The sequence below is a fragment of the Pleurodeles waltl genome, chromosome 2_2 (genome assembly GCF_031143425.1).
Source record: "Pleurodeles waltl isolate 20211129_DDA chromosome 2_2, aPleWal1.hap1.20221129, whole genome shotgun sequence".
NCBI classification, from domain to species: domain Eukaryota; kingdom Metazoa; phylum Chordata; class Amphibia; order Caudata; family Salamandridae; genus Pleurodeles; species Pleurodeles waltl.
Window position 1 is genome coordinate 502694327 of NC_090439.1, and position 15003 is coordinate 502709329.

A 15003-nucleotide genomic window follows, 5' to 3' on the forward strand; every position below is an offset into this window, starting at 1 on the left:
CCGCCAGAAGACTGTACCGCGGTCAAATGACCGCGGCGGTCATTCTGACTTTCCCGCTGGGCCGGCGGGCGACCGCCAGAAGGCCGCCCGCCGGCCCAGCGGGAAAGCCCCTTCAACAATGAAGCCGGCTCCGAATGGAGCCGGCGGAGTTGAAGGGGTGCGACGGGTGCAGTGGCACCCGTCGCGATTTTCAGTGTCTGCAAAGCAGACACTGAAAATCTTTGTGGGGCCCTGTTAGGGGGCCCCGGCACTGCCCATGCCAGTGGCATGGGCAGTGCAGGGGCCCCCAGGGGCCCCAAGACACCCGTTCCCGCCATCCTGTTCCTGGCGGTAAGAACCGCCAGGAACAGGCTGGGGGGAAGGGGGTCGGAATCCCCATGGAGGATTCCTATGGCCAGGGGAAAACCGGCAGGAAACCGCCGGTTTCCCTTTTCTGACCGCGGCGGTTGGCCAGGAAGCACCGCCAGCCTGTTGGCGGTGCTTCCGCGGTCGTTGGCGGTCAGAATGACCCCCTATATTTTTTAACTTTAATTCCTCATCAGAAAGGACTAACTTTGTCATGTTTTATATCTTTGGAATGGTAATGATAAATACTCTTTATTGGTAAGGTCGGATTTAGCATTACTATTTTAGGAATGCCACTTTAAGGAAGTAGGCATTTCTCTGCGGGTACTGCTGTGTTGGCCTTACAGCCTGCCTCCAATACATGTCTGCAGTAGGTGACAGCTACACCTTGTGTATTCCCTCTAGATAGCCACAAACACAGGAAGGTTGGTTGTGACAGAGAACTCATCTGCATTCATCTGCATTCTGATAGCTCTTCCTGGGCAGGTAGAGGGAGGGGAAGCTGGCACTTACACTTCAATAGGCAATGTCCTCTGCCCCACTCAAAGGGCTGATTGCCCAATACTGGTAGTCTGGAGCCAGGGCTGGGATTAAAGGGGGACCTCTGCACTTCAAGGAGCTGCTTTGAAATCACCCCACTTCAGTGCCTTTGGGTTAAGTACTGGGGTTCTGACCCCAACAAATCAGTAAACTACTGGACCTGGGAAACACTCTGCTGGAGGATTGACACTTGTCCTGGACTGACTGTTCTGAGGAACTGCTTCTCTGCTTTACTGAGCTGCCCTGCTGCCTGCTGATCTGTGCCCTGCTGAGGACAAGGACAGGACCCATCTCACTTGAACCCAGAGTGACTCCAAGGGCTTGCTGACTTGTCCCCTGTTTGTCTGCAGTCTCAGGGATATCAAAGACTGCCTGCAACTCTCCTGGTACTGCTGAACTCTGCCATCTGTGAGTCCTACCCCTGCCTGAGGTGCCCCCTCCAGTCCTGGGCCTCAGAAGTTGGTTCTGCAACAGCATTCTTAAAAAGTTGGCGCATCGTAACTGCTTCACTGGTCGGAACTGACGCATTTCCCCTCCGATGCCAACGCAGAGGCTGTCGACGACAGCAGACCCACAGCTTGCACGGTCCGACACCGCTGCTCTGTGTGACTCACCGGCGACGCATTGTATTCATCTGAATGGAATTCAACAACACTGCAGGACCCACCTGCGAGGCTCGACGACGACTCTCCGACCCGACTGCGCAGATCGGAGTTGACACATCACCTTCACATTTCCTCCTCAACGTCAACACTTGCTTCATCCAAGGTACTTTTTCAGCAGACCCTGCGTGGGTTTTGTAGCCAACCTACTTTCCATCGCGGTTGGCCTGAACTTTGGATTTGCACCAGTCTCTCGCAACATCAAGTAACCTTTTGACCGCTAGTGACTTCTAAGCACTATTTTTAGTTTAATCTTTAAAAATGCATATCTCAACGTCTACTGATTGAATTTTTGTTGTTTTGGCCTTGTTTTACTCAGATACATATTCTCTATTTTTCTTAACATGTGTAGAGTTTCTAGTGGTGTTTTCATTGTGCTACTTCGTGTGTGTGTGTGTGTGTGTGTGTGTGTTGAACAAATACTTTACACATTGCCTCTTAAGTCAAGCCTGCCTGCACTGTGCAAAGCTACCAGAGGGTGTGCACAGGTTAATTTTAAGTGTGTATCTGGCTTACCCTGAATAGGATTGTGGTCCCGACTTGAACAGGGTGCATACCTCTGCCAACTAAAATACCCTATTTCTAAGAGGTGCTTTTTTAGAATGAACACATGAAGTAAGTAGGCTCTTTGAAACCCTTACAAAGAACAGTATGCCAATAACTCAGCAGTTTAACACAGACTAGAGAGTATACGGTCATCCAATACATTCATAGTAACTCTTACGTGCATTAGAGTTAACTGGTGTTCAGTAGCGTACAGTAAAAGTGGTTATTAAATTCTAGAGAGGGGGTTGGGAAAGGATTCGACCATGGCACTGTCAAGCATGCCCATGATATGGAGACAATTATTGATATGTTTTGTCCACACGTTAAAGTGAGCTAGGAGGCAGTCAGAAGAAATCCCAGTGATGCGGGTAACACCACCAAGAGCTTTCATGGTACTAAGATTACGATTTAAGATGCTGTAATCCTGAGAGTGCGAGAGCAACACTTCTAAAGAAAGGGATCCTTGTCCCCAGCAAGAGTCATGGGAGAAAGCGCTTACTCAGGCATTCGGATATTCTGCCTAACACCCAATGGCACTTTAAAAAGTCAGATCATACTAGGTAGTTTTTAACCCATTGAGGATATGCTCAGGACTTTGTCAGGTGAATGTGTTTTGAGTTAACTCTCAGTGCTCCAAGATAACCTTGTTACACTGGCGAGAGCAAAGGACGCTGATCGATGGATCCAGGTTTCTCAGAACAAGGGGGACTTGGTGCATTATCGACCAATCTAACTGCCTTTCGTGTAGACAGGGCCAAACTTACACCTTTTGGGCACTCTTTGATATGCCAGCGCTGGGTAAGTGTGTCTAACCCGATTAATAAACTTTCACCAACTCCAAGCCTCGTTTTTAATGTTTTAACAGCAGGGGCCCTCAGACATGTATCTATAAGTTCGCAAAAAGTTTGCATGATGCTGAAGACATGCCATCGAACAGAGACTATTTTGACAGAGAAAACGGGTATTACTTTCAGACGTTATTGTGAAATATTGCTAAAATGATACATGCCTGTCTAGAAATCCCCGCAATTAGATTCACCTTTCTTAAGACATTGTACAGTGCAAGACACTTTAGGTCAATAAAAACAAAGTGACTCCAGGTAAGATACATAGCGTCATACAAACCAACACAAAATGTCCGGTTTATTTTGGGACAAAAATCCTTTGCATGGCTTTCTGATTCTGTGCACCCTGCCCTTGTATGTTTCTGGACAGCCCTGTGTGCATTGTGCCCAGTAAGCTCGACAATCGCGGGAGCCCTTTAACTATGGGGCAGCAGAGGTGGGCATCCAAAATGTACCACTCTTTGCACTGCAGGGTTAACCACGGCCCCCTCAACCCGGGCTGTGCAAGGTTTGGCCGTGGCTGCAGCATCATCGTTATTATGGGACAGGCCTTTTCACATGCAACCCTACATAAAGATAATCTACTGGCTCCCTCTGTGAAACGTCTGCATAGAGAATATAGTGCATCAGCCCTTTGAGGTAACTGGAAACCACAATTACTCTACCAGAGGGAAATTGACCCCTCCTCCATGTCTTGCCTTCGATCAGAATTCCAGTAGAAGATGGCTCCTTGTGTGGAGCCATTTCACATAGCCATCTGAGTTAGCTCATACTCGTGGGCAGCCGATATCTGTGGTCTGCACACAAGCTGATCACGATGGGGCAGTATACCCTCTGAATTAAAGGAGATCCTTTCTACATCAAAGATGGTTCTACTCGCCATTGTTGGAGTGAAGACAAATGAAGCTCCAGAAGTAAAATGTCTGCATGTTGCTATCCTCCCTCCACCCCCTGAACTGGCCAGAAGGGCAGACAAGATACCCGGCCATTGCTGCTGCTCACCTGACTGAAGAGGAAGACCTGCCTGCCTGCTGAGAAGCTGGACTGGGGCTAGTAGGTGAAGTGATCATGCCTAAACTACGAGATGAGCCCAGCTAACTGGCAGGACTTGTAGGGGACATGTTTCCCCAGAAAGTTGTACAGTAAACAAAACTTGCAGCTTGGCATCTATGTCCAGGAGAGGCCTCATCACCTCAAACTGCGAGATGAGTGATCCTGCTCAAAGCTGGACCATCTTTGTGTCCTTGGAGTGCCTTTGTTGCCCCTCATAATGCCCACGCAGATGCTGTTGAAATCTCAACTTCGTCTCCTGGTTTGGAGGCCCAATACCTTGTTGGAGAAGATTTCCCTGAACAGGTGCAATTATCCTTCTAGCCCCAGTGGTTCTTTCGATATTGAGATTTGAATCCCAAGTCAGAAGACTCTTTCAGTGTCCATTGTGAGAGACCCAGGGCTTGGGAATGCCCTGCCATTAGCAAACATCGACCACACTTTGAGGGTTCTGATATACAGGCCCCTTACTTTGATCGTTACCTTAAGGGGCATCAAGGAGGAACCGGCACTCTCACAAGCCACCATACCCAGTAGCAACCGACTTTGGAGTCCAGTTGATTGTGCTCCAGCAGCACAAGTCAACTGGACACCGGATCGCCATCATAGGACATCAACACGTAGCATCATAGATATTGTTTTGCTCGCCAAGTGAATGGCGCCATTTCATTCTTGTGGTGCAGCAGGCAGTTAGACCTTAGCTGATGATGCGCGGGATGTGCTGTCTCTGAAGATATGCAGGCAGGAGGAGTCAAATGAGCTGGAACTGAGATGAGAATCACAGTTGCAATAAATGTGTCTCTTTCTTCTTCAGAGATGGAGAGGAACTGAAATTTTGAACGCGTGCATATCTTACAACTGTTAGTGTGTGTTTGTCTTCGTGTGATACATGTCTGACTTATTTTGAGTGGAAGTGTGCCAAGCAGTGAGTGCACTGCACACGTTTATCCTTGCATCAATCATAAACAACTTGGTCCAAATCTTAAACCGGTTAGCGTGGGTCAGCGTACTCGCGGCTATGGCGTTGTGATCAGGAGACGCCGGAAGCTATATTATTAAGATTATCGGGTCAGAGATTGGTGAACGGAGGAATATTAAGATGTGCTCTTCGAGTTACTGATTGAACCACTAATAACCGGTTTAAGATTTGGACCAAGTTGTTTATGATTGATGGATAGCATTGAGACGATTTCTGTACGAAGATTGATATACAAGTGTGTTATACTCTGGTTATAATAAGCCCTGAAGAAGTCTTTTGGGTTATTTCCCCTTGATGAAACACGTGCTGGCTTGGAATATAGTGTGATTTTCTGATGAATGGACTGTTGGGATTCAAGCTGTTGGAAGATTTGCTTCAATAAATCACGTGGATTGGACTACACATCAGTCTTTGATTGAAAATTACTTTTTATTACACTTCACTATAACTTTGTGGATGTATGCTTTGTCTTTGTACAAATCATTTGAGTGCCTCACGTAGTTCTTTTTATAGGTTTTTGGTTTACTTAGTAAACTCTTTAAGGGATGGGTGTTATCCCTTGTGAGGGCACCTCATAGATATATTGTGGCTGTTTTTTTCCTGAGCGCCCCTTTCTCCCCTCATTAACGCACCCCTTTAGTGAATATTGTGCAGGAAGCGTGTATAAGATCCCGTAACTCGCGTCCTCCTGCCCACAGCCTGAGCACCATTTGACTACCCGATGCAACCCTTTCCCGAATCAAAATCCAAAGTTTAACCGTTTTCCACGTGGAATTGAAATGCCTATTTCCCAAGCTTTTTCCAAAAGTAAGTGCAAACCCACTTCTGCTTTCCACTTGTTCCCGCAGTCTTAGAGTTCAGTGATTTAAAAAAAAAAATCTGTTTATTAAGTATTATGCATACACAGCAGTACATTTCACTATTAAAATTTTTACGATCTGTTTACACACATTTATAAGCTTGTACAGTGTGATTGCTTAATGACGTGCTGAAATATAACTTAAAACTGTGCAACAAGTGGTTAGAGTCACAACTGAATACCGAATAGTGTATGCTGATATCACACATGGTGCTGGCTACACCAGTTGGAGGGCAGGAGGGGAAGGAGGGAGATACATCTGCTGTGTATGGGAGCTGTGAGGCCGAAGTTGAGGTATGGATTGTGGGGCGGAAAGGCCACTAGATCCAGTAGTGTAGTAAGCAAGACTGGGCACGGGTTACATAGGAGCATAGCCATGGGAGAAGCACCCTGAAGCGTTACGTTGTTACGCTGAGGAGGGGTGTGGAGATGTTAAAACAGAATGATAGGGGGGCAACTGGAAGTTGCGTGGTATAGAGATTGAGCAGAGAGATAGTACATATACAATTGCTAGTTTAGGGGGGTATGTGTCTTCCCTAGCTTCTATTGCTACCACAAAAATATCCCAGGCTTCGGCACTGTCTTGTATTAGGCCTTTATGTTGTAGCAAGCGTAATGTCTGAGCTTCGTCTTGTGAGCGACTATGTAAGTCGCGGAGCCAGGCAGAATGTGAGGGAACGTGTGGGGCCTTCCAGTGCGTAGCGATCAGGCGCTTGAAGACAACAAATGCTAGGTCGATAAATCTGTGAAGATGTTTATCACCTTTGGCACGGTGTCATATGCAGAGTAGGCAAGAGTCCTGGGTGGGTAAAAGAGTGTGGGACGAGATGTCTGCTGTAGCATCCGTGATGCGTTGCCAGGCCGTGTTTATTGAGTGGCAGCTCCAGACCATGTGGTAAAAGTCTGCTGCTGGGGTAGCGCATCTAGGGCATACCGGGTTTGTGTTCGGGTATATTCTTTGGATACCGGCCGGGGATAGGTTTGAGTGGTGAATATAATTAAATTGGGTGTACCGCAATCTGGGAATGCAGGATACTGATTTGATCGTTGTGAGAGCTGCAACCCACGGTTTCTGCGGTAATGGTGAAGGGAGGGAGGTATCCCAGCGTGCTTTAGCAAGCGGCAGGTCCGAGCAGACTTCAGCTAGGAGCACTTTGTATAGTTTAGTTATGATGCCTTTTGTGCTTCCTATAGTAAGGATAGTGGTGAGTAGTTGGGATTCGCGTGGCTCGCTGTTGCCAGGTCCCCATAGGTTGTTAAGTAGTCGTTTAGTGGCACTGTATGTCAGGAAGGCTCTAGTGTGCATGACCTCCGCAGCCACTAGTTCTTCAAAGGTGCGCATTGTGGAGCTTGAGTTGTAATCGCCCACATTCAATGTACTTATGTCGCTCATATCATGGTGTAGTGAGAGTGTTTGGGTACTCGGCAGTTGAAACAGCGGTAACAGAGGGGAGTTAGGAGGCGAGGGGGCCTTGCCTTGAACATATCTGCACCAACAGAATCTGGCCACTTCCAACAGTATGGGTTTTGACGGTAAGCGGTTAGGGCCGGATAGTAGTGAGGTCAGTATCATTTTTGGAGCTGTGTATGCCCGCAGCATTACGCTTTCAGGAGGAGGAGGTTCCCTGAGCCATGTGGTTAGCCATAGCAGCTGGGCCGCTGCATAGTATATTTCAAAGTTGGGCATGCCCCCAGTCCGCCTGCTTCTTGCGGGTATTGTGTTACAGATAACGCTACTCTGCGTCTATCTTTGCCCCAGAGCAGGTCAGTAATGAGTGCAGTTTGTGAAAGAACGAACGTGGTAGGCATAACGGGAGGGCGGTAAAATACTATAGAAACCTAGGAAGGATGAGCATTTTGGCATTGGCTACCCGACCCATGGGGGATAGGGGGAGTGAGGTCCAGAACGACAGTGAGCTGCGGGTGGAACTGAGTGCCCTGTCAATGTTGCCCTCTTTCAGATTGGCAATGGAGTGATAAATTTGTATCCCAAGGTATTTAAAAGTAGTATGTGACCATGGTAGTTGATATTGCAGTAGTGCCATGTGAAATTCGATAGGTACGGGAGTGAGAGGGAAGATACTTGACTTGGACCAGTTAACACGTAAACCAGAGGCAAGTGCGAAGGAGTCCAGTATTAGCATCACCCCTGCCATGGAGGTGGAGTGATTATGCAAGTATATCAGGGCATCGTCTGCGTATAAGGATATAATATGATGTGTGTTGAATTCAGTGATGCCCCATATGCGGGCGTAGCTACGTAGCTTAATTGCTAATGGTTCCATGGCTATTGCGAATAATAAGAGGGATAATGGACAGCCTTGTCTGGTGCCTCTGTCTATGGGGAATGCTTCGGAGATAGCTCATCCTGTTTTGGCTCGAGCTGTGGGTTTGGAATAAAGCGTTTTTATCCATCTGATGAAACCGGAGCCGAAACCAAACGCATTGAGTGTGCACATGAGATGGTCCCAGCTTAGCGTGTCAAACGCTTTTTCAATGTCCAGGGAAAGGGCCACCGCTTCTGACTCTGTGACGTTATGCATTATGTGGGTCAAGCTTCTAATATTTAAAAAGGTGCTTCTCCCTGGAAGAAAGCCAGACTGATCAAAGTGTATTAAGTTTGGTAGGTAGGGGAGTAACCTATTTGCCAAAATTTCCCAAGTAGTTTGCAGTCCGTATTTAGTAGGGAGAGCGGCCTGTATGATTTAACGTCAAGAGGGTCGCGGCCCGCCTTTGGAAGGACGACTATCAGAGCTTCGTGCATGGAGTCTGGCAATTGTAGCTTATTACGTGCTGCGTTGAATACCTCTATGAGTGGTTGTAGGAGGTGAGTAGCATGGGAGTTAAAATACTCTATAGGTAGGCCGTCCGAACCAGGGATTTTGCTATGTGCCATTTGTGACAGAGCTAAGCGCAGTTCTTCAATAGTAATGGGACCGTCTAGTGTGTCTGCATTGTCAGTAATCTGTTGGCTTTGGGAAACAAGTGATAAAATGTCAACACATTGCTGCTCTGATGGGGGGGAGGCGTATATAGGGCACAGTAGTATGTAGAGAAAGCTTAGTTAATTCCTACTTGGGTGTTGGTGATGTTGTCAGAGTTCAGACGTATCGCACCTATGGGTGAGGGTTGCGAGGGTTGGCGAGTCAGCCATGCTAACAGTCTACCTGATCTATCCCCCTCAGCGTGTTGTTGTGTCATGTAGTGTCTGTAATCATGCTTACATAGTCTGGTATCTACTTCTCTATGGGCAGCTCTAAGCAAATTCAGTGCTGCCAGTGTAGACTCGTTCCTGGAGACATCGACCTCCGCGTTGCGGAGTTTAACCTCCAGAGCTTGTAACTCTTTGGTGAGTGTCCTTCCTACCCCCACTGTGGCCGCAAGGCAGTGTCCGCGTATTACCGCTTTGTGGGCATCCTACTCTATAGCGCAAGATGAGGTTGTATTTTTATTCAGAGAGAAAAAATCTGACAGTCGCTTGGACAATTCTGCATGGAAGGGGGGGTCTGAAAGAGCTTCTGTCTGTAATTGCCATGTTGGTATGCGAGTATGTGTGCGGCCCCAGGCCAAGATTGCGCAGAGCGGGTTATGATCTGAGATGGTGCGTGCCAGGTACTCGGTCGTGCTCACTTTCTGGATTACGGCTGCGGATACGAAAATCATGTCTATTCTGGTATGTAGCTTGTGCACAGAGGAGTAATAAGAGTATTCACGGTGGGTGGAGTGACCAACCCTCCAGATGTCTCTCAAGCCATTATTGGAGGCCCAGTTTGCTAGGTCTAATGAGGCACGATTGGATGGAGATGTGTCGAGTGGGGGAAATGAGCGGTCTATTTGAGTGTCTAGGACGCTGTTAGAGTCGCCCACCCATATGCACTCTAACGTGGGGTCGCTAAGGTTACCGGTGGTGAGCGTTCTCAGGAACTCACGTTGATTTGAGTTTGGGGAGTATAGCGCTACTAATGCTAAGGGGGACACATCAAGGATGCCTTCTAGTATCACATAACTACCGTTTGGGTCGCATTGTGTTCGAGACATGGTGAGTGGGACCCCAGGGGCAATCCAGATCGTCACCCCGCGAGCAAAAGATGAAGATGTGGTGCCGTGCAATTGCCCTTTCCATTTTAAGCGTGTGGTTTCCAAAGTGGATTTAGAGAGGTGTGTCTCTTGCAGTAGGGCTATGTGTACCTGATGTCTCCTGAGAAATGTATGAATCCATTGTCTCTTGCTCGGTGTTGCCATACCTCTATTATTCCATGTGACTATCTTATATTTTGAGATACTTTGTTGAGTTTGAGAGGTCATAAGGCGAATATGGGTTTAGCTAAGCGGGAGAGGTGCGTATCCCCCGCCCCCATTGTGGTAATATTATGCTGGTTACCCTCCAAGGCTAGCCAGTTAGTGCCCTTAGTGTTGTTAAGCATAATCCTATTGGTGAGACAAATGTTACATGCGCGATTGCGAGTGTGGTTTCGATTAGGTACCATGTGACAAAACCATCGGGTGGAAATGCAACCAAAAACAGTGTATAACATCAACTGAAATAATGACAAAACAAAAGGAATTCTAGCGATTGCCGGCTTGGGAGAACAGTCCATATGGAACAGGGGGGTGCCGAAAGTTGTTGGTTCTAAGTCATGGGATTACCCTGCCCAAGTTCCTCTCAGTACTGGGTCAGCCGCCCAGGACCGCAAGCAGCTAAAGTGTTGCAATGAAGAACCAGTGGGGCCGCCAGGCCAGTCCTGGTCAGCTGGGGGAGGCAGGCCATGTTGTTGTGTATAAGGTCCGGAGTAGGGCGATTTTTTTTTTTTTAAATGAATGGTGCTTAATTGTTTTAGCAAATATAATCTGCTGTGCGCGGCATGAGGGTAGGTCCTCGAACAGATTCTGCAGAATCAGAATTTGCGTCGTGGTCTGGTTCCCCATCGGTTTGAGTGGACAGAGCTGTTGGCGACGTAGTAACACATCTAGATGTGGCTTGCAGGAGAAGGGAGCGTTCCGTTTGTAACTGTTCAGGTGAGGGTTTACTGCCTTGTTTTTTGCGTTGCCTGCGCCTTGTCTTGGGAGAGGACCAACTTCCCCCCGGACTGCTTGTGTCTATCTGGTCGGCCAGGCCCTTAGCGTGTAGCCAGGTCCTGGCGTCCTCTGGTGTAGTGAAGAAGAGTGCCCATGCATCGTCTGGTACACAGAGTCTAGCTGGGAACAGCAGCGCATACTTGATGTTGTGTTCGCGAAGACGTTCTTTAACACGATAGAAAGAGCTCCGCTTCCTCTGAACTTCTGCTGTAAAGTCTGGGTAAGCTGTGATCTCTGCGTTTTCAAAGCGTATAGGTCCTGATTTGCGGAATAGCTGTAGGATGAGGTCTCTATCGCGGTAGTTAAGGAGTCTTGCTATCAACAGACTAGGCTGCGCTCCTGGTGGGGGGGGGTCTGCCAGGGACCCTGTGGGCTCGCTCTACGGAGAAGAACTTTGGGATATTGCCTTTAAGAATTGTTTCAGTGAGCCATTGCTCTACGAATAATTCTGAGCTGGGGCCTTCGGCGCGCTCAGCGAACCCCACCACGCGAATGTTGTTGCGACGGGACCTTCCCTCTGCATCCTCAGCTCTGCGTTTTAAGACGTCCACTTCGGTTGTTAGGTGAGTCAATTGCAATTGGAGGTCTTTCACAGTCCGGTGGAGGGATACAGTGTATTTTTCCAGTTCAGTCATCCTGTCAGCCAGTACGTGTTGGTCCGTGCGCAGTATGTTGACATCTTCTGCCACCGAGCCTATTTTGGCTTCCAAGGTGGACTTGGTGTCAAGGATGGCTTGCAATATCTTTTCAAACTGTGTTGTGTGTGACTGTAAAGTAAGTTCCATCTTCTGCAGAGCCATTTGCATGATAACGTGGGCCTCAGAGGAGGGGGGGTACCGGAGTCCATGCTACCCAGAGGTGCGCGTGGGGTTTTTGGTTGACCATTTGGTGAGTGCGGTTCCAGGTGGTCACTAATGGAGTAGGTCCAGCTGGGGGCGATGCAGGCTGGGCGGTGAGACAAGAAAGCTGTGGCGCTGTGACAGCCCGGTTCCAGAGGGCTATGGATAACTATTGGAGGCCAGAAGCGATGTGCCAGAGTCAGTTGAGTGTCGCGCGAAGATTGGGAAACGCTGCAATCGCCTCCAGGCCAAGCATACAGATTTGTGATAGTAGAACAGTCAGACTAGTTCCTGGTGGTTGGCAGAGTGCTTTAGCGCTGCGCCGTGTTCACGCCATGCCTCCGGGCTCCTGCCAGCAGGGGGGCCGAGCATGTTATACTCCTATATCCACGTAGAGCGGCGAAGCCCAACACCATGCCGGGGCGCTGGTGCAACAGAAGTGCAGGAAGTGTCATCTGCGGCCGAATCAGGGGGCGCACCGGTGCCGCAGCTCAGTTCGACATGGACGCTGAAGCCAGTCAAGACGATAGCTGGCCAGTGAAGGAAGATGGGTAAGGGCCGAGTATATTGGTGGTTACTTGCCTGGCTTGGGGTTGATTGCGATGATGGGGAATGATATGTAGGGCCCGGTGGGTCAGGGGCAGTACCTCATGTGCCTTGTTAGCGCCTCAATCTGCTCCGTGTGAGCTGGTCTGGGGGGAGGTAGCTGTCCTACTCTCACGCAGCGACTCAATTAATGTCGCCGAAAGGCTCACCTTCTTTTGATGTGTTGTGTCACGTGGGCTCCTGTAGTGAGGTAAAACAAGTTCCAAATGAGGCCCCAGGCCTGAGGTCTCACAATGGCAGCACCTGAGACCCTGCTGCCAGGGCACGCGTCACCTCCGAGGCCTCTGCTCCATCGGGCCTCATCCGGGCAGGTCACAGCCCCTCTGATCCACGGGGCACAGGTGGCCGTCGGGTGAGCCCCCCCCCGTGAGCGGGGGAACCGGGGCGCAGTCGTCAGCGGCGGTGCCGCAACACGGAGGCCACAGGCGGCAGTGACTCACCGCTGCAGAAGGTAAAAAATTGCCGAGCGCCTGCTTCCGGCGCTATCCTCGGGTCGGGGCTCCCCCGCCACTGTCACCAATCCAGGCGCGGCTCCGCCGCACGACGCCGAGCCACGGGAGGCGGCCCGCGGCTCCAGGTAGTGTCCGCGCAGGCCGCAGCCGTACACTGACATATACAACACATAATAAAACGTTCACAATTTATGTTGACTTAAACACCTAGGGCACAGATCGTGAAATGCTATTCTTTGCACATTATTCATGATCTGCTTACTATGTAATGATGTAAAATGTAAGTGCAAGTCGATGGCCTCTGACACTATTAAAACCAATTATATAAATTAAATAAAGTAGTCACAAGGTTTTGAATGAGGAACCAATTTCTTAAAGGTGTGCCTGGGTGCCAATGCCTAGGTCTGCTTCGACTACTTACCTACTCAGAACAAATGTAGCTTATAGAAACCTGACGACGATCTTGGTGACACAATCAATGCTGCATGAAATATAACATCAGCACTAACCAAGTGTACAACATATACTTAAAATATGAAAGCAGATTTATATCCAAATAATTACAAATTAAAAACGGGCCTGAAGGTTAACCCTGTGATGTGGGCCAAGAAGGAAGCCCATACCTATGCAAACGTCTATGAAATGAAGGTGCAATTAGAAATGTGCAATAGTGAGCAATTACTGGCAGTCCGTTTTTGATGTTTACCCACTTCCTTCCTCTCTGGCTCTCACAGGTCTTGTGACCTTCCAAGATATATATATATCTCAAATTAAATTTTACAAATAGAGTATGTGGGCAGTACCTTTGCATATTCAATGAGATATCACACAGCAGCATAAAAGTGTACATTTGTCTCAGGACTTCCAAATATACAAGGTCACATTTCGGTACCACCTCCAGCGGCTTTACCCCATGGTTTAGTGTAGTCCCGCACCTGGAGGTGTCCTAATTTGAACATAAGATATAAAGTCCTTTTCTCAGGGGGGGCACAACAAATCCAAAAATGGCTCTCAGTGTGGTTTAGATTTTACTTCCAGATAATTAGTCAGCAGAATACCTTTCCTTTCTGCTTGCTTAGGTCACACACATGCTCAATATTTCTTTTTAACCATTTCTTAGGTTGCCTTATTCATCTATTCCAGATTATCCTATTGCTCAGCGCAACCAATGGATATTAGGGTTTTCTTGATGTGTTTAAACCAGGGTAAGCTGTTATAATTCTTGCATTGTCGCATTTCCTGGAGGGCCATTCTATATGTGGAATGAGATGGATTGGACCACACTTGCATCCAGTATCTTATAGGACACAATACTATAAAATACTCAAATGTGGTCAGTCCCAGCTCAGCTCTTAACGCAATCATTGGGATACCAGGACCCAGGTTTAATAAATGTCACAAGAAGATATTTTCGTGTTTTTGGAGACCCTAAACTTTCATAAAACCCCAGATTTCAGCACTATAGGAGAAAGCAACCTGTGTTTTTGCCTTGAATGAGTCAGGGCTGGTTTAATTAGTCTCTGGCTGCATGAATTTACAAGCCTTATTATTGCACCAGAGTTTTGCATCAAAATTGTTTTTGACTTCTCCAAATGAGCTGTTCAATGTAGACGATCATTCATAAACATAGTCATATGCTTCGACTTGCTCAATTGGTTTACTATATGTATTCTAAATGTCAACACTAATTTTGATTTGGGATTAGTTATCAAAAGTATGTTTTTTTCTGTACTGATTGCTTCCGCTCCTTACAGAATGACTAAAAGCCTTCCAAAAGTTGATGGGCTGATTTTTCAATATGCACTAAAAGCACTGCATCATCTCCAAACAGCAGGATTGGAATATGCTCCTTGTAGGAAGGTGGGTTTTTATGTGGTGTACCAGCGTAGGGGTACACCATGCAAAAGTCCAGGTGACCCTTATTGGTTTACAGGGGCTTGCTTTAATAATCCCAACTGCTCTGTTTGTGGTAGTATGGTTGAGCAGTTTAGGCTTATCAAAGGAGAGTGTTGAGCATATGTTGTACACACTGAGTCAATAAATAAATCACACACTCAAGAAAGGAATCCAAGACCAATTTATAAAAATAATCCAGATTTTTTTATATATATGTTACAAGTTATAGAGTTTTGAAGAAAATAGAAGAAATACAATAAAATAGCGGTTTTGAGGGATGAGCCTCAAACACAGTAATGTTATCCTAT